General features: G+C 38.8%; 1 pseudogene; it reads right to left on the bottom strand.

Annotated features, from left to right (window-relative positions):
- Positions 1–25,689, bottom strand: LOC110542142 (dnaJ homolog subfamily A member 1-like; annotated as a pseudogene).

Genomic DNA, 25,689 nt, shown 5'->3' on the forward strand with positions numbered 1-25,689 from the left:
TTAAGAGGTCTGACACTGAATGCCACCTATGGGGTGATGTTCATGTTCCTCATATGCTCCTCCATTAAAATGGTGCCATCTTTCCTGATTTGGATCAAAGTCTACCAGTTCTACCTAATCCATTTCATCAGTCTCTTCTACTTCTTTCCTTTTGGGAAGGAGTTTTTCCAGCAAAGAGAGTTTACAAGGAGAGGGAAAGCATTTTCAGGGAAGTTTACCTTATACTCAATGATTAGACATCCTTTTTCATATGGCGAATGGTATATTAGCATACTTTCATTTAGCATGCATTTTATATTTCCATGCTTGACAATCTGACCTGGATTAGACTATGGTTTGGCTGCCAAGAGTGGATATTGGCTTTTGGAAGCCACACAGTTCTTCAACCAGCTATATGTCCATCCACATGAAAAGGTCTTCTCCTGGTCATGTGACAACAGCATGCTCCATCTGGTCTAACACAATGATAATGTTTCCTGGTTCCAGTCCTGGTTCTTGGTCTCCTTCACCATGGCATGTTATCTTCTGACCATATTTCATGTCTTTAGCAATATGAACTTCTAAAATTTTCTTCTCTCAAACTATCTTTCTTCCATTGCAGCTTTTACATCTGTCTGTAGGGCTGGTGCATTCTCCATGACCTTGACACTCCATGCACACTGACTGGATTTATTTAACCATTCCTGGTCTTATCTGATGAATCCTTATTTGCAGGCCAGTCCCCCTGGCAGTTGGGACAGAAGTCCACTACTCCTTTCTTACCACTTCAGCCTTCACATTTGTCACAAATCGCATTCTTTTGCAGAGCCAGTTTTCTTGTTGCACCATAATACAAGACTTCTAAGGTCACTGAGAGCTGATGCACAACATTTTGACCTCTCCTGTCTCTTTGCATCCTTCTTCCTCCTCCACAGAACATATAAAAGATATCCATGGGCAAGCCAAAACCACCACCTGCCTACTCTCCTCCTTTTACATATAATTGCCTTTTATTGACATCAGCAAGAACTTCATGAGCTTGAGAAATCTGTTTAAACTTCTCTCCTTCATTTGGATTCTTATCAGGGTGCTACTTCAAAGCCAATTTTCTATATTTCCTTTTCAATTCTTCCTGGGTAGCATTGGCTTTGACCCCAAGAACATCATAGTAAGTGGTTTCTTTTACTATGTTTTACAGCCTGTGAGTAGGCCAGTGCAGAACAACGGAGAGAGGAACATAGCACAGTGCAGTTGAGCCAGATACTGCTCCTCCAGCACCCACCAAGTGTTCTGAAAAGTTCCCAAGAATGGCTTTTATTAATAATTATCTTTCAAGACAGTGTATATTATCTTAACATTCAGGGAGTAGTAAGTTTTCTCGCCATTGATTCTAACCTGATTATTGGCTTCTGTCTACTATACTATAAAGAAATGGATAATCAGACTATATGATAAGGTACTTCTAGTGAGCAACACAGTGCATAACATTCAATGCTTGACAGCTCAGTCATTGTAAGAGTGTAGAAATAGAATAGCTGATTCTGGTCTGTACATTTTAGGGTACAAAAATGTCAGCTTCTGGGAGTCACATTAGGATAGAAGATATGAATGGTACCTGTTTTCAGTCAAGTGAGCATTACTGACCACTTTAGTCATGATGAAAAGTATTTGGGCAGGTGATTTAATTCCAGACATTGGTCACTGGAAAAAGGCTTTGAAAGTCTGTCTGCATACAAAAGAGTGTCAAAGTTATGGTTTCTCCTTGACTTGGGAAGATGTCAGGTGATTGTTCAAGAATAGCCAGATGTTCTCTAAGTAGAAGTCAAGGATGTCTGAATCTATCTCTAATTTTAGGTTGATAATGTTTTTAATTATGTAAAACCATTGATTAAGAAAGACAACTGTCACAGCACAGAATAAAAAGTATGTAAACAATTCAAGTGCATTATTATGTTAGCAAGAATATTTAGCAACGAGAAACTTTCAATTGAAGATTCAATGATCTCAAGAGAAGAAAACATTTGTTTCTCCCCCTACATATACACAGCAACCCTTTCAAACAACTCCTTCCACTGTTTTGAGCTAATCTACAGCAAAATACAAATAAGGCCTGCTGAATGTGAATAGCACCAATGTCACATTCCTCACTTAGGTAAAGCTGAAACCACAAAGCACACACCCAAACCAGTGACCCTCTCTCATCATACTGAAAAACAGTCCAGAAACCACAAAAAGACTGTCCTAGACTGAAGTATAGACTCCAGGAACAAACAGTGAGAGTTACAGATAAGCAGATGTCAAGAGGCCGACATATGAACACACCCAACAAAAATCAGGAGATCATGGCTCTACCAGCAACCTGCCAAATCAATGGACACTTCAATTCACTAGATACAGAAGAAAACGACTTTAAAACTATGCTGTTCCAGCTATTAGAGGCTCATAAAGATGAAATGAACAAACCTCTCAAAGAAATAACCACACAAATGGAGGCAAAAAAAGAAGAAATGAACAAAGCTCTCAAAGAAATACATGCAAATACAGCCAAACAAGTAAAGGCACAATTAATGACATATAGAGAGGAAACAAAAAAAAAAAAAATAGAAGCCATCATTGAAAAACAGAACTCCATAAAACTAAAAAAAAAAAAAAACAGAACTCCACATTCAAACAGATGAAAGAAACGGTTCAAGACGTGAAAACAGAATTAGAATAAATAAAGAAAACACAAAATGAGAAAAACCTGGAGCTGGAAAACATAGAGAAAAGATCAGGAACTACAAAGGCCTCAACATCAACAGCCTCAACTCTCCAATAAAAAGACACAGACTAACAGAATAGTTGCAGAAACAAGATCAAACATTCTGTTGCAAACAAGAAACACACCTATGCAACAAAGATAAATACTACCTCAGAATAAAGGTGTGGAAAAAAGTTTTTCAAGCAAATGGATCCAGAAAACAAGCTGTAATAGTTATCTTAATATCTATCCTAATATCTAATAAAATAGACTTTCACCCAAAATTAATCAAAAAAGATGAGGAGGGGCGCTATAGAATCATGAAAGGAAAAATCCACCAAGAGGACATGACAATTCTGAACATCTATGCCCCAAATACAAGAGTGCTTACATTCGTAAATTAAACATTATTAAAGCTTAAATCACACATTGATCCCAATACCTTAATAGTGGAAGACTTCAACACCCCACTTTAACCAAGGGACAGATCAACTAGACAGAAACTAAATAGGAAAATAAAGGCACCTACAGATTCCCTAAATCAAATGGACCTAATAGACATCTACAGATCTTTTCACCCAAACTCAAAAGAGTATACCATCTTTATAGCACCTCATGGAACTTTCTCAAAAATAGACCATATAGTTGTTCACAAAGCAAGCCTCAACAGATACAAGAAGATTGAAATAATCCCCTGTATTCTATCTAACCACCATGGACAAAGCTGGACCTCAACAACAATGGAAATATCAAAAAGCATACACCCACATGGAAACTGAACAACTTCTTACTCAATGACAGCTGCATTAAGGAAGAAAGAAAGAAAGATATTAAAGATTCCCTAGAATTCAATGAAAATGAAGGTGCAACATACCCAAATTTATGGAACACATTCAAAGCAGTGCTCAGAGGAAAATTCAAAGCACTAAATTGCTTCAAGAATAAATTTGGGACATCTCACACAAGCAACTTAATGGCCCAAATAAAAAAAATCTAGAAAAGAAGAAGAAGAAGAAGAAGAAGAAGAAGAAGAAGAAGAAGAAGAAGAAGAAGAAGAAACAAATACACTAAAGAGGAACAGACAGTTGGAAATAATCAAAATCCAGGCTGAAATCAATCAATTAGAAACAAATAAAACGATTCAAAGAATCAATGAAACAAAAAACTGGTTCTTTAAGAAAATCAAAAAGATAGACAAAACCTTAGCCAAACTAACTAGAAGGCAGAAAAAAAATCTATCCAAATCAGTAAAATCAGAAATGAAAAGGGGGACATAACTACAGACACTGAGAAAATCCAAACAATCATTTGGTCATACTACAAAAGCCTTTATGCCACAAAATTTCAAAATCTAAATGAAATGGACAGTTTTCTTGATAGAGTCCATCTACCAAAATTAAGTCAAGATCAGGTAGAAAGGCTGAATAACCGTATATCCCACAAGAAAATTGAAGCAGTCATTCACAGTCTCTGCTCCAAAAAAAAAAAAAAAAATGCTGGACCAGATAGTTTCAGTGCATAATTCTACCAAACCTTCAAAGAAGTGCTAACAACAATCATCCTCAAACTATTCCACAAAATAGAAAGAGAAGGAACATTACCAAATTCATTTTATGAAGCCACAGTCACCTTGATACCTAAACCACAAAAAGACCCAACAAAAAAAGAGAACTTCAGTCCTATTTCTCTTAAGAACATTGATGTAAAAATACTCAAAAATACTGGCAAACCGAATCCAAAAACACATCAAAGATATCATCCACCATGACCAAGAAGGCTTCATCCCAGGCATGCAAGGGTGGTTCAAAATACAGAAATCCATCAATGTGATCCACCACATAAACAAACTGAAGGAGAAAAACCACATGATCATCTCCTTAGATGCCAAAAAAGCATTTGACAAAATCCAACACCCATTCATGTTTAAAGTCTTGGAGAGATCAGGGATACAAGGCATGTACCTAAACATAGTAAAGAGAATATACAGCAAACCTATAGCCAATATCAAACTCAATGGAGAGAAACTCAATCCAATCCCATTGAAATCAGGGACAAGGCAAGGCTTCCCACTCTCTCCATATCTCTTCAAATTAGTACTTGAAGTCCTAGCTAGAGCAATAAGACAACTAAAGGAGATCAGGGGGATACAAATCAGAAAAGAAGTGGTCAAAGATTCACTATTTGCAGATGATATGATAGTATACCTGAGCGACCACAAAAATTCAACCAGAGAATCCTTCAGCTTATAAACACCTTCAGCAAAGTGGCTGGATACAAAATTAACTCAAAAAAATCAGAAACCTTCCCGTACATCAAAGACAAATGGGCCGAGAAAGACATCTGGGAAATAAAATCCTTCACTATAGCCACTAACAACAAAAAGTACCTTGGTATGACTCTAACCAAGCAAGTGAAAGACCTGTTTAAGAACAACTTCAAGTCTGTGAAAAAAGAAATTGAAGAAGATGGAAAGATCGCCCATGCTCATGGACTGATAGGACTAACATAGTGAAAATGGCTATTCTGCCAAAAGCAATCTACAGATTCAATGCAATTCCCATCAAATTAACAACATAATTTTTTATAGACTTTCAGAGAAAAATTATCAACTTCAAATGAAAAAAAAAAAAACAAAAAAACAAACACAGAATTTCCAAAACGATCCTATACAACAACAGATGGTCTGGAGGCATCTCCATCCCTGATCTCAATCTGTACTACAGAGCAATAGTAAAAAAAAAAAAAAAAAAAAAAAAAAAAGAAAGAAAAAAAAGAAAAAAAAAAGCATGGTATTGGCATTGAAACAGAATAGTTTCAATGGAACCGAATAGAATCCCCAGAAATAAACCCACATACCTATGGATACTTGATTTTTGACAAAGAAGCCAAAACTGTACAATGGAAAAAAAGACAGCATCTTCAACAAATGGTGCTGGTCCAACTGGATGTCTACATGTCTACAGATAAATGAAAATAGATTCATATTTATCACCTTGCACAAAACTAAAGTCCAAGGGGATCAAAGATCTCAACATAAAACCAGACACTCTAAATCGGTTAGAAGAAAAAGTGGGGAAGAGCCTAGAACTCATCGGCACAAGTGACAACTTCCTGAACAGAACACTAAGAACACAGGCTCTAAGAGCAACAATCAATAAATGGGACCTCATGAAACTGAAAAGCTTCTGTAAAGAAAGGACACTGTCATCAGAAGAAAACTAATGCCCAAAGATTGGGAAAGAATCTTCACCAACCCTCTATCTGACATAGGGCTGATATCCAGAATGCATGAAGAACTAAACCGGTTAAAAAGCAACAAATCAAGCAATCCAATTAAAAAAATGGATTGCAGAGCTAAACAGAGAATTCTCAGTAGAGGAATAGAGAATGGCATAGAAACACTTAAAGTAATGTTCAATGTCCTTAGCCATCAGGGAGATGCAAATCAAAACGACCCTGAGATTTCACCTGACACCCATATGAATGCCAAAGATCAAAAACTCAAATGACAACACATGCTGGATAGGTGTGGAGAAAGGGGATTCCTCCTCCATTGCTGGTGGGAATGCAAACTTGTACAACCACTTGGGAAAACATTCTGGCACTTTCTCTGACAATTATGAACAGTGCTTCCTCAAGACCCACCTATACAACTCCTAGGCATATATCCAAAAGATGCTCAAGTACACAACAAGGACATTTGCTCAACCATGTTTGTAGCAGCTTTATTTGTAATAGCCAGAACCTGGGAACAACCCAGATGTCCCTCAGTTGAGGAATGGATACAGAAATTGTGGTTCTTTTACACAATGGAATACTACTCAGCAAGAAAAAACAAGGAAATCATGAAACTTGCAGGCAAATATGGGACCTAGAAATGATCATCCTGAGTGAGGTATCCCGAAAACAGAAAGACACACATGGTATATACTCACTTATATAGACCTATAAGATAGGATAAACATAATGAAATATATACACCTAAAGAAGATAGACAAGAAAGCAGACCCAGGGTAAGAAGATCAATCCTCACTTAGAAAGGCAAATGGGATGGACATTGGATATAGGAGAAAACAAGTAACAAGACAGGAGTCTACACAGAGGGCCCCTGAAAGATTCTTCCTAGCAGTGTATCAAAGCAGATACTAAGACTCATAACTAAACCTTCTGCAGAGTGCAGGGAATCATAAGAAGGGGGAGTTAATTATGACCTGGAGAGGACAGGAGCTCCACAAGGACCAAATATATCTGGGCACCAAATATATCTGGTCTTATATGTGATTGTATCTCCAACCAAAGACCATGTATGGATATAACCTAGAATCTATGCTCGGATGTAGCCCCTGGTAGCTCAGTATACAAGTGGTTACCCTAGTAAGGGGAACAGGGACTATTTCTGACATGAACTCAATGGCGAGCTCTTTGACATCCCCACCCACCAAGGGAGGAGCAGCCCTGCTAGGCCACAGAGGAGGACTTTGCAGTCAGTCCTGAAGATACCTGATAAACCAGAGTCAGATGAAAAGGGAGGAGGTCCTCCCTTATCAGTAGACTTGGAAAGGGCCAGGGAGGAGATGAGGGAGGGAGGGTAGGTTCAAGAGGGAATGAGAGAGGAAGATACAGCTGGGATACAAAATTAATAAACTGGAACTAATATTAAAAAATAAAAAAATTTAAAAAATGCTCATGAACTGTGTCTTTACAGGGTACCATTTAATTGCTAGAGTTGGAAGCTAGACATTTACTAAGCACCTTGTATGAAAATAAGATGCAATGAATCCACAATGAAGCATTCATGATGTATCTCCTCTCTTAGGATATCTGCAAAAGAAATCTTTCTGAAAAAAAGGAGACATCTTTACTAGCTGGTAATGAAGTAACCACTTTCTTAGAAATCTCAGTGTGTTCAGAAAAGAAAATTGTCAGTAGAGTTCATCAGAATATCTACTCTTCCAGAAAAGGACTCTTGACTAAGCAGAAGCCACTTGGCATCATTTCAAATCTAAGTTCCAAACAGCTAGATGCTGTTTCAACAGCTTCAAGTTTTTTAGAAGTGGTTATCCCAGATTCCTCTAGAAGAATGAAGGTTCCTTATTTGTTAACATCAAATAATCATGTTGCTCAACCAAACAGAACTTAAGAATACAGAAAACTGTGCCTATATCTAAACACCCAGTAAAAATTCCCAGTTCTGTGCTATGAAGATGATTATTGGCAAAGAGAATCCTGAAATTACCCTCATGGTATGTTTCTCCTCGGCAAAACACCAAATAGCCCTTTCTTTTCTAGCCAAACTAATGGAGAAGGATACATCCACAGATGGCAACAAGACCTGTATTGAGCCAATCATTATAATCTTTTCTCCCACCAATGATTTTACCATACATCAAGCAGCTATCAAAGTACCAGAAAAATACCCAGAAGGCATGCAGCAGAAGGGAGGTGTGGTCTGGCTAGTCAGAGTCTGGACAGTTATTCCTGAGTAATTAAAAGCTGGCTTAAACATCAGTCCTTCATAAGCTTACACATAAAACCAGTTCCTAACTAACTTTATGCTGTTTGTTAGTTATTCCTCCTAACTTCTCCAATTTTTAGTGATCTTATGCTATACTAAGATGATAAAATCTCTGATAAACTCAACACTAATGTTACTTATCTATATTTTCAAAGAGTATTTCAGAAAATAATATTCCTTCTAAGATGTCAGATGGAAGGTAGCCTGATAGAGATTGAAGGCAAAATCTCCAGAACTGACATTAAAATCGTGTCATTTTCAGTACTTCTCTAGCTTTCCTTTAGAAAACTCCTTTATTGCCATGTTTTCCTTCCACTGCACAACTGGACACAAATGATTATCAGTGCACAATTAGACATAGATGATTGTACCTCAGGTACTAGTAGTCAACACTGATCAGAAGAATGTCCATCTACATAAATAACCCTGCTCATAAGTGCATAGTGCCTGAAACAGACATATTTTAAATAAAAGCAAGAAGGGTAGTATCTCATAGTAGATTAAGAGCGTGGATTATGTGTTAGATGGCACCCAGTTCGAATGCTAATGGTATTGTTTATTAATTGTATAGTATTGGAAAAATAAAATTACCTTTCTGTTCACACACATACACACACACACACACAATTGAAATGCAATTCCATTGTAAACTAGTAAGTGTGAGTATGTGGATGTGTGTAGTATTAGGCAGAATAATGATCACTGGCACAAATTTCTTTAAACTCAGAAACCCATGAATATATTACCCAATGTGATGAAAATAACTGAGTAGACATGATTCAAGTTAGAGACTTTAACATGTGAAATTTATCCCAGGTTTTCTAGGTGGAGTCACTGAAGATAGAATAGTGAGACAAAAGAGAAATGACTACAAAATAATAAAAAAAATACATTATTGCAGGTTTGAAGACTGAGAAAAGATGTCTAAATGAAGAAATAAATTCATTTATTTTTATTTGAGGTAATGATGTAAAAGCAACATTTCATTTAACAATTTGCATATATAGCTAGCTAGTGTTTTTGTGAAGAAGTATCTTTTAGATTTAGAATAATATAGAAACTTCTTAAGTCACAGATCATATGAATCATTACTAAGTATATCAGTTCTCAATTGTCAGTATAATAAAATGACATGGTCAAGGTAACTTAAAGAAAGAAGAGTTATTTGGGCTTATAGTAAAAAAAGAAATAGTTCTAATTGCAGGGGAGGCATGGCAACAGATGACTAGAATAGAAAGCTAAGGTATCGCATGTCTATCTAGACATAACAAACAGACAACGCAAGGTGGTAGTTAGGTATGGCTATAAAATCACAAAGCCTGCCCCACCCTATGATATACTTCCTTCAGCAAGGCTCTGTCTCCTAAAATTTCTATAATCCCACCAAGCAGTGCCATTTCCTTGGAACAAGAATTCAAATACCTGAGCCTATGGGAAACATATCTTATTCATAATACCACACTGTGTTCTGTTGTTTAAGTTATACTTTGTGGTTTCAGTTTCAGAATGGAGTCTTGCTATGCAACTCAGGTTGACCTAAAATTTCTATGCAACCCCAAATCTGTTCTGGCTATAATTATAATAATATTTAATTGTATCTACTTAGTATAAAGGTTTTTAAAGTATAATTAAAATAAGACAAACACGTAATTTCTATTTTAAATATGTTAGTTCCTATAAATTATTTACTGATATAAAAACTGGAAATTTTCTAGTGTTAAAAAATGGTAAAAGGGGGCCAAGATGGCAGCACCAGGAGAACACTGTGTCTAAGAAGCGGGACAACACACTCCTTGCAGCGACCAGGAGACTGAACTCTGGGCCCTAAAACTACAGAGATTGTGTTTCCCAGGTGAGGGGAGGCTCCCACTACGTGGGAATCAGTCGGGTCCACTCTCGGCTGCCACACAGCCAGAACCCGGAAGAGATCCCGGGTAACTTGGGCTCTGGATTTCAGGGCTGGAGCCAGCACCCCTGCCTGTCCCGATCACTTTCCCAGGCTGATTGGTGGGCACAAGGGTGCCAGAAACTGGGAGTCCCAGTCGCAAGAAAACCCCACGGGGAAGCAAAATTGGGAGACTGATCACAGGTCACCCAATCTTTCCCTGGAAGGTCTCAGAGACCGCAGGTACACACCGCCATCACAACTAAGCCCCCTCCACTCAGAGAGCAGCTGCACACCCAGCTCAAAATCCCTACTCCCTCTTCGGAGGAGGCAGGAGGCGTCCAGCAGAATCTACCAAAGACCACATTGTCTGTACCCCAACACGAGATTGGGGCTGAAAAAAGCCAATCCTTTCGGGCACTCTCCCAAACACCACCATAACCCTGCCACAGCAGAGCAGAAGGATAAAGAGGCACACAGCAGATGGATTCACAGTGCAGGGACACCAGTGCTGCAGGCTGCTCCTAGAAATCAAACTTCAGCTCAGGACCTGGGACTGTGGTCATTCAACAGGTCCAGCGCAATAAGGTCTAGCACCAAGTCCTAGCACCGGGGGCCCCCCAACCCCTGGCAGAGAAACCCCAGCTCAGGATCAGTCTGAGAAATCCCAACCCCTTCTTGGCACTCCCCTGAGAGCACCACCATAAGCTTGCCCCGGCAGAGGGGAAGGTCAGAGGGGAAGGACAGAGAGGCAGCCTGCCACAGGACACAGCAACCCCTCTCCAGCTCACCCAGTGGCCCCGGGCAGAGAAACCCAAGCTCTGGATCTGAGGACACTCAACCCTACCTGGTACTCTCTCAGGATCAGCAAACATAGGTTCTACCACCAGGCTGCTTCTGGCAGAGAGATCTGGGCCTGGGATCTGGGATTGAGAACACTCAACCTAACTCTTTCCCGCACTACCCCAGGACCAGTCAACATAACCACTCCTGGCAGAGGGAAAGGACAGAGAGGCAGCACACAGGAAAGGTAGACACCGAGTCCTGTGGCCACAGTGTCACAGAGCTGACTGTTAGCCTACCCCCGCATTTTCTGCAGCAGGACCAAATCAGAGAGTAGAGAGCAAGGGGGAACCCTTGTGCTTTCCAACTGGTCCTGCAAGAGAGTGAGTGAGCCTTCTGGGGATAGTTTTCCCCAGACCCAGGGCTTCTCCACAGAAGCAACCAGACGAGATCCCTGCCAACCACAACCCTAGTGTGGGCATCATCGGGATTCTTGGGATAGCGATCCAACTTTGAAGCCTCTGCCTTGTGGGTCCACCAGTGTAATCCAGGCAAACAATCCATGGATCTCAGACAGAACTGCATAATAGTGGCTTGCAAGCCACTGCAATAGTCAGAGAATCTGTGCATGCACACTGTGCCCGCTAAAAGCGCCAGTGTCACATTCCTTACTTAGCTAAAACTGAAACCACAACGCACACTCCCAAACCAGCAAACCACTCTCATCTTCCTGAAAAAACAGTCCAGAAAACAGAAAGAGATGATCAAAGCCCGAACTACAAACTCGAGAAACAAACAGTGAGGGTTATAAATAACCAGATGGCTAGAGACAGACGTAAGAACACACCCAACAAAAATCAGGACATAATGACCTCACCAGCAACCCCACAAACCAATGGAAACTTCAGTTCACTAGATATACAAGAAAACGACCTCAAAACTATGTTTTTCAGCTATTAGAGGCCCATAAAGATGAAATGAACAAAGCCCTCAGAGACATAGCTAAAGAAATCGAGACGAACCAAGATGAGACAAATCGAGCTCTCAGAGAAATAACCACGAAAATTGAGGCAAACAAAGAAGAAATGCACAAAGCTCTCAAAGAAATGTCCACACAAATGAAGGCAAACAAAGAAGAAATAAACAAAGCTCTCATAGAAATACAGGCAATTATACCCAAAGAAGTAGAGGCACAATTAGTGTTACATAGAGAGGAAACAGACAAAAAAATTAGAAGCTGTCATTGAAAAGCAGGACTCCACATTCAAACAGATGAAGGAAATGGTGCAAGACATGAAAACAGAATTAGAATCAACAAAGAAAACACGAATAGAGAAAAACCAGGAGCTGGAGAACATAGAGAAAAGATCGGGAACTACAAAGGTAAACATAACCAACAGAATACAAGATATGGAAGAAAGAATCTCAGGACCTGAAGATACACTTGCAGAAATTGACAAATCTCTCAAAGAAAAAATAAAAAGAGAAAAGTTCCAAACACAAAACATCCAAGAAATCAAGGACACCATGAAAAGACAAAATCTAAGAATAATAGGAGTAGAAGAAAAAGAAACCATCAGGCTCAAAGGTCCGGAAAATATTTTCAAGAAAATTATAGAAGAAAACTTTCCCAACTTAAAGAAGGAAATGGCCATAAACATACAAGAGTCCTACAGAAAACCAGTAGACTAAACCAGAAAAGAAATCCTTCATGGCACATCATAGTCAATACGCTGAACCAACAAAACAAAGAAAAAATTCTAAAAGCAGCAAGGGAAAAAGGCCAAGTAACATATGAAGGTAGACCTATCAGAACCATACCAGATTTCTCAACAGAAACTATGAAAGCCAAAAGGGCCTGGACAAGAATCATACAGCCCTTAAGGGACCACAGATTCCAAACCAGACTACTATACCCAGCAAAACTTTCAATCAACATAGACGGAGAATTCAAAATATTCCATGACAAAACCAAATTTAAACAATATCTACATAGTAACCCAGCTCTACAGAAGTTACTAGAAGGGAAACTCTAAACCAAAGAAAACAACTACATCTAAGGAAACAGAAGAAATAGATAACTACACACAAAAAATCCAAAAGAATACAAGCAATGAAACTCAGTGACACCACCAACCCCACATCAAAAGTAAGTAACAATTGTTGGTCACTAGTATCTAATAACATCAATGGACTCAACTCCCCAATAAAAAGACACAGACTGACAGAATGATTACAGAAACAGGATCCAACATTCTGTTGCATCCAAGAAACACACCTGTGCAACAAAGATAAACACTACCTCAGAGTAAAGGGCTGGAAAAATATTTCTCAAGCAAATGGTTCTAGAAAACAAGTTGGAGTAGCCATCCTAATATCTAATAAAATAGACTTTCAACCCAAGTTAATCAAAAAAGGTAAGGAGGGCCACTATATTCTCATCAAAGGAAAAATCCACCTAGAGGACATCACAATTTTGAATAACTATGCCCCAAATACAAGAGCACCTACATTCGTAAATGAAACAATATTAAAGCTTAAATCACACATTGATCCTGATACTTTAATAGTGGGAGACTTTAAAAATCCACTCTCACCAAGGGACAGATCAACTAGACAGAAAACAAATAGGGAAATAAAAACTTACAGAGTCCCTAAATCAAATGGACCTAATAGACATCTACAGATCTTTTTATCCAAACTCAAAAGAGTATATCTTCTTTTCAGCACCGCATGGAACCTTCTCCAAAATAAACCATATAGTTAGTCATAAAGCAAGCCTCAACAGATACGAAAAGATTGAAATAATCCCTTGTATTGTATCTGACCACCATGGACTAAAGCTGGACCTCAACAACAACAGAAACAACAAAAAGCCGACACGCACATGGAAAATGAATAACTTGTTACTCAATGACAGCTGGGTTAAGGAAGAAATAAAGAAAGAAATTAAAGACTTTCTAGAATTCAATGAAAAGGAAGGCACAACATACCAAAATGTATGGGACACATGAAAAGCAGTGCTCAGAGGAAAATTTATAGCACTAAGTGCCTTCAAGAAGAAATTTGTAACATCACATACAAGCACCTTAATGGCCCAACAGAAAACCCTAGAAAAAAAGAAGCAGATACACCCAAGAGGAGCAGACAGCTGGAAATAATCAAACTCAGGGCTGAAATCAATCAATTAGAAACAAAACTATTCAAAGAATCAATGAAACAAAAAGCTGGCTCTTTGACAAAAATCAACAAGATAGACAAACCCTTAGCCAAACTAACTAAAAAGCAGAGAGAATCTATCCAAATCAGCAAAATCAGAAATGAGAAGGTGACATAACTAAAGACACTGAGGAAATTCAAACAATCATTAGGTCATACTACAAAAGCTTATATGCCACAAAATTTGAAAACCTAAATGAAATGGACAATTTTCTTGACAGATTCCATCTCCCAACATTAAGTCAAGATCAGGTAGAAAGACTGAATAGCCCTATATCCCCCAAGGAAACTGAAGCAGTCATTCACAGTCTCCCCTCCAAAAAAAGGCCTGGGCCAGATGGTTTCAGCATGGAATTCTACCAGACGTTCAAAGAAGTGCTAACACCAATTCTCCTCAAATTATTCCACAAAATAGAAACAGAAGGTACATTACCAAACTCATTCTATGAAGCGACAGTCACCCTGATACCTAAACCACACAAAGACCCAACAAAAAAAAAAAGAACTTCAGACCTATCTCATAAGAGAGAACATTGATGCAAAAATACTCAATAAAATACTTGCAAACCGAATCCAAGAACACATCAAAGATATCATCCACCCCGACCAAGTAGGCTTCATCCCAGGCATACAAGGGTGGTTCAACATACGGAAATCCATCAATGTAATCCACCACATAAACAAACTGAAGGAGAAAAACCACATGATCATCTCCTTAGATGCTGAAAAAGCATTCGACAAAGTCCAACACCCATTCATGTTTAAAGTCTTGGAGAGATCAGGGATACAAGGCACATATCTAAACCTAGTAAAGGCAGTATACAGCAAGCCTATAGCCAACATCAAACTCAATGGAGAGAAACTTAACTCAATCCCACTGAAATCAGGGACAAGACAAGGCTGCCCACTCTCTCCACACCTCTTCAACATAGTACTTGAAGTCCTAGCCAGAGCAATAAGACAACTAAAGGAGATCAAGCGGATACAAATCGGAAAGGAAGAGGTCAAAGTGTCACTATTTGCAGATAATATGATAGTATATGTGAGCGACCCCAAAAATTCAACCAAAGAACTCCTCCAGCTGATAAACACCTTCAGCAAAGGGGCAGGATACAAAATCAACTCAAAAAAATCAGAAGCCATCCTGTATACCAAAGACAAAAGGGCCGAGAAAGAAAGCTTTCCAGAGTGGTTGTACCAGTTTACATTCCTACCAGCAGTGGAGGAGGGTTCCCCTTTCTCCACAATCTCTCTAACATGTGTTGTCACTTGAGTTTTTCATCTTGGCCATTCTGATGGGTGTAAAGTGATATCTCAGGGTTGTTTTGATTTGCATTTCCCTAATGACTAATGAGGTTGAGCATTTCTTTAAGTGCTTCTCTGCCATTCGATATTTCTTTACAGAGAATTCTCTGTTTAGCTCTGTTCCCCATTTTTTAAGTGGATTACTTGGTTTTCTGCTTTTCAGCTTCTTTAGTTCTTTATATATACTGGATATGAGTCCTCTATCAGATAAAGAGTTGGTGAAGATTCTTTCCCAATCTGTATAGGCAGTCGCTTTGTTTCGATGACAGTGTCCTTTGCTTTGCAGAAGCTCTTCAGTTTCATGAGGTCCCATTTATTGATTGTTGCTCTTAGAGCCTGTGCTGTTGGTGTTCTGTTCAGGAAGTTTTCTTCTGTACCAATGAGTTCTAGGGTATTCCCCACGTTTTTTCTAGCCAATTTAATGTGTCTGGTTTTATTTTGCGGTCTTTGATCCACTTGGACTTCAGTTTTGTGCAGGGTGATAAGTATGGATCTATTTTCATTTTTCTACATGTAGACATCCAGTTAGACCAGCACCATTTGTTGAAGATGCTATCTTTTGTCCATTGTATGGTTTTGGCGTCTTTGTCAAAGATCAGGTGTCCATAAGTGTGTGGGGTTATTTCTGGGTCCTCTGTTCGGTTCCATTGATCCACCATTCTGTTTCTATGCCAGTACCATGCAGTTTTTAAAACTGTTGCTCTATAGTACAAGTTAAGATCAGGGATGGAGATACCTCCAGAAGATTTTTTATTGTAGAGGATTGTTTTAGCAATTCTGGGCTTCTTGTTATTCCATATGAAGTTGAGAAGTTGAGAATTTTTCTTTCCAGGTCTGAAAAGAATTGTGTTGGTAATTTGATGGGAATTGCATTGAATCTGTAGATTGCTTTTGGTAAGATGACCATTTTTACTATGTTAATCCTGCCAAGCCATGAGCATGGGAGATCTTTCCATCTTCTCATATCTTCTTCTAATTCTTTCTTCAGAGACTTGAAATTTTTTTCATACAAGTCTTTGACTTCCTTGGTTAGGGTTACTCCGAGGCACCTTATGTCATTTGTGGCTATTGTGAAGGGTGTTGTTTCCCTAATTTCTTTCTCAGCCCTTTTGTCTTTTGTATACAGGAGGACTACTGATTTTTTTTTTTAGTTAATTTTGTATCCGGCCACTTTGCTGAACGTGTTTATCAGCTGTAGGAGTTCCCTTCTAGAGTTTCTCACGTATACTATCATATCATCTGCAAATAGTGATAATTTGACTTCTTCCTTTCCAATTTTTATCCCCTTGATCTCCTTCAACTGTCTTATTGCTCTAGCAAGGACTTCTAGCGCTATGTTGAAGAGATATGGAGAGAGTGGGCAGCCTTGTCTTGTCCTTGATTTCAGTGGGATTGCTTTAAGTTTCTCTCCGTTCAAGTTTGATGTTGGCTATAGGTTTGCTGTATATCGCCTTTGATAGTGAAAAATTTTACTACTAAAAATGCAGAAGACAAATGACAGACTAAAAAAATTTGTTTTTCTTTTAAGAGAAAAATAAATTCTAGCATAATTAAAGAGCTATTAAAATTCAGCAAGAAAATTGAGTAAATATAAATGAGTAGGAGACAGAATAAGAATTTCAAATTACCAATAAACATACAAGTACACATTCAAATTCACTTATACTTAAATATAAAATGAAACAATAAGATACCATCTTCTGCTTATCAGATTGATAAAGACTATGATTGTTTTAACACTTTAAAATCAGTGTATTAGTATAGGTGTGTTCATAAATGTTGTATATGCATTAAAAATATCTAAGAATATACATAGGAACCTTAGTAGTGAATCCTAGCAAGAGTAGGTAATAAAAGAATAAGACTTTTATTTTTCATTTATTTTAGTTTCTATCGCTGTGATAACAGGCCATGACCAAAAGCAACTTGGGAAATTATTACCTGGCTTACACTTTCAGGTCACAGACCATCATGGAGTGAGTGCAGGGCAGGAACAAAAGAAGAAACTTGAAAACAAACCATAGAGGAACACTGCTTGCTGGTTCACTCACAGGCTCAGGTTTAGATTTGCCTGCAAGTTTTATGATTTCTTTGTTTTAATAGCTGTGTAATATTCCACTGTGTACCACAATTTCTGTATCCATTCTTCAGTTGAGGGACATCTAGGTTGTTTCCAGTTACTGGCTATCATGAATAAAGCCACTATGAACATAGTTGAGCAAATATCCAACAAATGATCCTGGTCTAACTAGATCCCTGCACGTAGAAAATTGCAAATAGACCCTTATTAATCACCTAGCACAAAATTCAAGTCCAAATGAATAAAAGACCTTGACATCAAATGTGAGACTCTACATCTATTACAAGACAAAGTTTGGAAAAGTCTGGAACTCATAGGCATAGGAAACTACTTCCTGAACAGAACAGCAACAAGCTCTGAAATCAACAATCAATGAATGGAATATAAGTGTAATGTTTCTGTAAGTCAAAGGACACTGTCAATAGAAAAAAATGGTAGCCTGCATATTGGGAAAAGGTCTTCACCATTCCTACATCAGACAGATAGCTAATATCTAAAATAGAGAAAGGACTTAAGAAATTAAACACCAACAAATAAAATAATCCAATTTAAAAATGAGGTACAGAGCTAAACCGAGAATTCACAACAGAGGAATTTTGAATGGCTGAGAAGCACTTAAAAAATGCTCAATGTCCTTACCATCAGAAAAGTGCAAATCAAAGTGACTCTAAGATTCCATCTTATACCAGTCAGAATGGCTAAGATCAAAACCACAAGTGACAATATATGCTAGCAAGTATGTAGAAAAAGGGTAACTCTCCTTAGTTGCTGGTGGGAGTGCAAACTTGTACATCCTCTCTGGAAATCAATCTGGTACTTCCTCAGAAAATTGGGAATAGTTCTACCTCAGGATACAGCTCTACTACTCTCTGGAATATACCTAAAAGTTGTTGCTTGTTTTTGATCACTTCCTCCTGGTGGGGAGGCCTTGCAAGGCCACAAGGGAAGAGAATATGTTCAGTTCTGATGTGACTTGATGTGTTAGGGTAGGTTTGTGTGTGTGTGGGTTCCAGTTTTCTGAGGAATAACAAGGGGGAATAGGAAGAAGGAAGGGAAAGTGGGACCAGGCAAAGAAGAGAGAGAAGGGCTACAATTAGGATGTAAAGTGAATAAATAAATGAATTAATTTAAAAATAAAATATGAAAAGAAAAAATGCCTAAAGAAATGGGGATGTAGGAGATCAAGGGGATACAAATCGGAAAGGAAGAGGTCAAAGTGTCACTATTTGCAGATGATATGATAGTATACATGAGCGACCCCAAAAATTCAACCAGAGAACTCCTTCAGCTGATAAACACCTTCAGCAAAGTGGCAGGATACAAAATCAACTCAAAAAAATCAGAAGCCCTCCTATATACCAAAGACAAAAAGGCTGAGAAAGAAATTAGGGAAACAACACCCTTCACAATAGCCACTAATAACATAAAGTACCTTGGTGTGACCCTAACCAAGCAAGTGAAAGACCTGTTTGAGAAAAACTTCAAGTCTCTGAAGAAAGAAATCGAAGAAGATATCAGAAGATGGAAAGATCTCCCGTGCTCATGGATTGGTAGGATTAACATTGTGAAAATGGCCATACTGCCAAAAGCAATCTACAGATTCAATGCAATTCCCATCAAAATACCAATTCAATTCTTTACAGACCTTGAAAAAAAGATTCTCAGCTTCATATGGAGAAACAAAAAACCCAGAATCTCCAAAACGATCCTGTACAACAACAGATCATCTGGAGGTATCTCCATTCCTGATCTCAAGCTGTACTACAGGGCAACAGTAATAAAAACTGCATGGTACTGGCATAGAAACAGAAAGGAGGATCAATGGAACCGCATAGAAGACCCAGAAATAAATCCACACACCTATGAATACTCGATATTCGACAAAGAAGCCAATTCCATTCAATGGAAAAAAGACAGCATCTTCAACAAATGGTGCTGGACCAACTGGATGTCTACATGCAGAAAAATGAAAATAGATCCATATTTATCACCCTGCACAAAACTAAAGTCAAAGTGGATCAAGGACCTCAACATAAAACCAGATACCCTAAATCAATTGGAAAAAAAAGTGGGGAACAGCCTAGAACTCATTGGCACAGGAGACAACTTCCTGAACAGAACACCAACAGCACAGGCTCTAAGAGCAACAATCAATAAATGGGACCTCATGAAACTGAAAAGTTTCTGTAAAGCAAAGGATACCGTCATCAAAACAAAACGACTGCCTACAGATTGGGAAAGAATCTTCACTAACCCTTTATCTGACAGAGGACTAATATCCAGTATATACAAAGAACTAAAGAAGCTGAAAAGCAGCAATCCAAGTAATCCAATTAAAAAATGGGGAACAGAGCTAAACAGAGAATTCTCGACAGAGGAATATCGAATGGCAGAGAAACACTTAAAGAAATGCTCATCCTCATTAGCCATCAGGGAAATGCAAATCAAAACGACCCTGAGATATCACCTTACACCCATCAGAATGGCCAAGATGAAAAACTCAAGCGATAACACATGCTGGAGAGGTTGTGGAGAAAGGGGAACCCTGCTCCACTGCTGGTGGGAATGTAAACTGGTACAACCACTCTGGAAAGCTATCTGGCGCTTTCTAAGACAAATAGGAATAGTGCTTCCTCCAGACCCAGCTATACCACTGCTAGGTATATACCCAAAGTTTGTTCAAGTACACAAAAAGGACACTTGCTCAACCATGTTTATAGCAGCTCTATTTGTAATAGCCAGAACCTGGAAACAACCCAGATGTCCATCAACGGTGGAATGGGTACAGAAATTGTGGTATTTTTATACAATGGAATACTACTCAGCAATCAAAAAGGAGGAAATCATGAAATTTGCAGGCAAATGGTGGGATCTAGAAAAGATCATTCTGAGTGAAATATCCCAGAAGGAGAAAGACAAACATGGGATATACTCACTTATATAGACCTATAAGATATGATAAACATAATGAAATCTATACACCTAAAAAAGATAATCAATTGAGCGGACATGGGGTAAGATGATCAATCCTCGTTTAGAAAGACAGATGGGATGTGCATTGAACGTATGACAGGAGTCTACTGAGCGCACCTGAAAGACTCTAACTAGCAGTGTTTTCAAAGCAAAGATTCATGACCAAACCTTTCGCAGAGTACAGGGAATCATAAGAAAGAAGAGGAGTTAGTCTGATGGGGAAAGGATAGGAGCTCCACAAGGACCAAATATATCTGGGCACAGGGTCTTTTCTGAGACTGACATTCAACCAAGGACCATGTATGGATATAACCTAGAACCTCCACTCAGATGTAGCCTGTGGTAGCTCAGTAACCAATTGGTTTCCCAAAGTGAGGGGAACAGGGACTATTTCTAACAGGAACTCGATGGCAGGCTCTTTGACCTCCCCACCCCCGAAGGGAGGAGCAGTCCTGTTAGGCCACAGAGGAGGGCTTTGCAGCCAGTCCTGAAGATACCTGATAAAACAGGATCAGATGAATGGGGAGGAGGTCCCCCCCATCAGTGGACTTGGAAAGGGGCACGGTGGAGATGAGGGAGGGAGGGAGGGAGGGACTGGGAGGGAATGAGGGATCGGGACACGGCTGGGATACAAAGTTAATAAAATGTAACTGATAAAAAAAAAATAAAAAAAAAAAAAGAAATGGGGATGTGCTGCATGAATTTGTTGGGTATCAAGCAGAGAAGAAAAGAGAGGGAAAGGCAAAGATCCAAGCAAAATTCAAACTATTGTTTTCATATTGCTTACAGAGAAAATGGCCATATAGAAATGAGGAACAAAGTGCCTGTTTGTTTCATTAAGGTATATAGTTTCATTAAGGTTGAGAACAGAGAAGAAAGCTGTCTTTATGCAAATGCAAATCCTGGTACTATGACTTTGAGGCACTGTGTACTTGACAATATTGCTTAACTTCCCTGAGTTACAGTGTCCATTTCCTTCTGTATAAAACTAAAGCCATGAAAAGCCTCCAAAAAAATCTCTTAGGAAAAAATAATCAAGGTGATTAACAAAATATTTAATACAGTACTTGGAACATGGTAAATAACCTATAATGTGAATAATTAATTAAATTTTGAAGACCTAGAACTATTTTAAAATCATGTGAAGAATAATCTCCCTTATCATAATGCAGCTGAGAGAATAACATGAAGACCAAGCTGCACATTTGCTACATACGTGCAGTGGCCTAGGACCAGTCCATGCATACTCTTTGGTTGGTGGTTCAGTCTCTATGAGCCCCCATGGGCCCAGTTTAGTTGACTCTTTAGCTCTTCTTTTTTTCCCATGGTCAATTGTCAAGCTTCAAACTGGAGTTATTGAAACCCAATATTGTTCATTGGTAAGTATTCATACAGCTCACCATCAAAATGAAAAAAGTATAGCAGTTAAATTCCAAGGCACAATGCTTTTCTTACCAACAGTCCATCCAATATGGGAACATTTTTAAAAGGTGATGAACAATGACATCATCATCAGAGAAAGAAAGATAAATACACAGAGGAGAAAAATAGGTCTTTAGTAATATTTAACAGTCCCAATAAACAACATTGCTTATTTTAATAACATATATTCTCAAAACAAGCTGCTAATTATATTTTCAGAACTTAATGACATGAGTAACTCCTTGATTTTGTACAAGCTGGGAAGATAGCCAGCCAGTCCCTACAATGGAGGGAAGGCCTGTCCTTCCACAGATGTTCCCTAGAAAAACAATGCATAAGTCAAGTGGCTTACAAGTAGAGGACAATTGTACATGTTGCTGTTGGAGGTGACAGTGGAGAGGAAGTTTATAATCACTACACTGACTGATAATCCATCTCAGAAGTATCTTTAGCTATGATAAATAGCAAAATGAAATAGGTATGCCAAAAGAAACATCTGTATCTTCATATTTACTGTATTATTCACAGTCACTAAGAAATGCAAACAATCAAACTGTCCACCAACTGATGAATTCTAACAATTTTATGGAAGAGATATAGAGACAAATTATCTAGGCTTTAAAAGGAGGTAGAACAATCCTGTCATTTATCCCATCTCATTTATTATATGACGGAATCTAAAGAACTTTATTCTAAGTGACATACAAGACACAGAAAAACAAAAAATAAAACAAGGCAAAAACTTTCATTTTAAGAATGGTCCTAATTTTTAGATTTTTTTCTCCATTAATTTATTTATTTATTCACTTTAAATCCTGAACAAAGCCCTCCTCCTCTCCTCTTAGTCTCCTACACATACCCCTCCCTTTATTCTCCCCTCTCCTTCTTTTCAGAGAAGGGGGAGGCCCCCTCATAGGTACCAACTTACCCTGGTTACAAGACTAGGCACGTTCTCTCCAACTGAAGCCAGACAAGGCAGTTCAGTTAGGGGATCAGGATCCAAAGGCCAGTCTCATAGCCAGAGAGAGAGGGTCCCCATTCCAGTTGCTGGGGGACCCACATGAAGACCAAGCTGCACATCTGTTACATATGTGCAGGGGCCTAGGAAGAGTCCATGAATGCTCTTTGGTTGGTGGTTCAGTCTCTATAAGCTCTCATGGGCCCGGTTTAGTTGACTCTTTAGGTCTTTTTTTCCCCCCATGGTCAATTGTATTATTTTTCTATTATTAGTTACATTTTATTGACTCTGTATCCCAGCTGTATCCTGCTCCCTCATTCCCTCCCAATCCCACCCTCCCTCCCTCATCTCCTCCCTGCCCCATTCCAAGTCCACTGATTGGGGAGGACCTCCTCCCCTTTCATCTGACCATGTTTTATCAGGTATCTTCAGGCCTGGCTGCAAAGTCCTCCTCAAAGGCCTAGCAGGGCTGCTCCTCTCTTGGGGGGGGGGGGGTCAAAGAGCCTGCCTTTGAGTTCCTGTCAGATAGTCCCTGTTCCTCTTACTAAGGAAAAACCAATTGGTTACTAAGCTACCATGGCTACATCTGAGGAAAGGTTCTAGGTTATATCCATACATAGTCCTTGGTGGAGTATCAGCCTCAGATATATACCTGTGCCCAGATATATTTGGTCCTTGTGGAGCTCCTTTCCTTTCCCTCTTCTTTCATATGATTCCCTGCACTCTGCCAAAGGTTTGGTTATGAGTCACTGCTAGGTAGATTCTTTCAGGGGCCCTCTGCAGTAGGCTCCTGTCCCATTACTTGTTTTCTCCTACAGCCAATGCACATCCCATTTGTCTTTCTAAGTGAGGATTGATTATCTTACCCCGGGTCCTCTTTGTTGTTTTTCTTCTTTAGGTGTATAGATTTCATTATGTTTATCATATCTTATAGGTCTATATAAGTGAGTTTATACCATGTGTGTTTTTCTCCTTCTGGGATACCTCACTCAGAATGATGTTTTCTAGATCCCACCATTTGCCTGCAAATTTCATGATTTCCTTGTTTTTGTTTGCTGAGTAGTATTCCATTGTGTAAATGTAGCACAATTTCTGTACCCATTCCTCCGTTGATGGATATCTGGGTTGTTTCCAGGTTCTGGCTATTACAAATAAAGCTGCCATAAACATGGTTGAGCCAATGTCCTTGCTGTGTACTTGAGCAAATTTTGGGTATATGCCTAGGAGTGGTATATCTGGGTCTGGAGGAAGCACTATTCCTAATTGTCTGAGAAAGCACCAGATTAACTTCCAAAGTGGTTGTACCAGTTTACATTCCCACCAGCAATGGAGGAGGGTTCCTCCTTCTTCACAACCTCTCCAGCATGTGTTGTCACTTGAGTTTTTGATTTTAGCCATTTTGATGGGTGTAAGGTGAAATCTCAGGGTCGTTTTGATTTGCATCTCTCTGATGGCTAAGGATGTTGAGCATCTCTTTAAGTGTTTCTTTGCCATTCTATATTCCTCTACAGAGAATTCTCTGTTTAGATCCATACCCCACTTTTTAATTAGGTTGCTTGATTTATTGCTTTTTAACTTCTTTAGTTCTTTATATATTCTGGATATCAGCCCTCTGTCAGATATAAGGTTGGTGAAGATCCTTTCCCAGTCTGTTGGCTGTCATTTTGTTCTGACTTCAGTGTCTTTTACTTTACAGAAGCTTTTCAGTTTCATGGGGTCCCATTTATTGATTATTGCCCTTACAGCCTGTGCTGTTTGTGTTCTGTTTAGGAAGTTGTCTCTTGTGCCAATGAGTTCTACGCTCTTCCCCACTTTTTCTTCTAACTGATTTAGAGTATCTGGTTTTATGTTGAGGTCTTTGATCCATATTTATCACTCTTTAGGTCTTTTTATGGAGTCTTTGACCCTTCCAGCTCCTCCAATTGTTCCTGCACTTTTCCATGTGACTTCCATGTGACTCCATTAGACTCTGTTTAATGTCTTGTTGTGGGTCTCTACATTTGTTTCCATCAACTGCTGGGCAAAGCTTCTCAGAGAAGTTATGCTAGGCTCCTGTCTACAAATATATGAGAGAAACAATAATAGTGTCAGGGATTGGTTCTTTCTAAAGTCTATGCTAATTTCACAGTGATTGGTTTAATTTACATCAGCAGCAGCATACAGTAGTTCCTCCTCACTGACATAGCTTCACTAGTATTTACAATCATAGAGCGGCCAATTGTCATGGATGTGGTAGGAAGAATTTATGCAGTAAGTAGGAGGGTGGCTTAATTTCAAAGATCTTTCTAATCTCTGTGCTTCAGATGGCCTAGCTATCTGATTCTGTCCCTGTTTTAAAAGCTATCTCCAATATTATTTTCTGCCCAAGCCCTTGCCAAATTACAAAATTTGTTTGTTCTCCATAGTTAAAACTAATTATCTATGGCTTTACATTTTTAGTTCCAGGTGTCAATACAGCTATGCCCAGAAACACAGAGGACATCTCTGCACATGTGCATTCTCTCCAATGCACACACCCACATACCCCACACATTTCTTACAGAAGAAATGAATAAAAATCTTCCCTAACTTTTATGTCATTGTTGAATTTTGTCCTAAGCCCAATACAATCCCCACTGTTTCACTCATTGTTAAGCTCTATTTTATTTGAGATATTTAAGCCTCTACCTTCCTTCCATCAACCCTTTAACCCTTGAAAAGAGAGTTGTTGTTGTGCTTTTTTGTTTTGTTTTGTTTTGTTTGTTTGTTTGTTTTTTGCTATACCCATCTCTGCCAACAGCAAACACAACAAGTAGTCTCCTTCAAGTTGTCTGCCAAACTGTTTCTCCAT

The sequence above is a fragment of the Meriones unguiculatus genome, chromosome X, assembly GCF_030254825.1.
Source record: "Meriones unguiculatus strain TT.TT164.6M chromosome X, Bangor_MerUng_6.1, whole genome shotgun sequence".
Lineage (NCBI taxonomy): Eukaryota > Metazoa > Chordata > Mammalia > Rodentia > Muridae > Meriones > Meriones unguiculatus.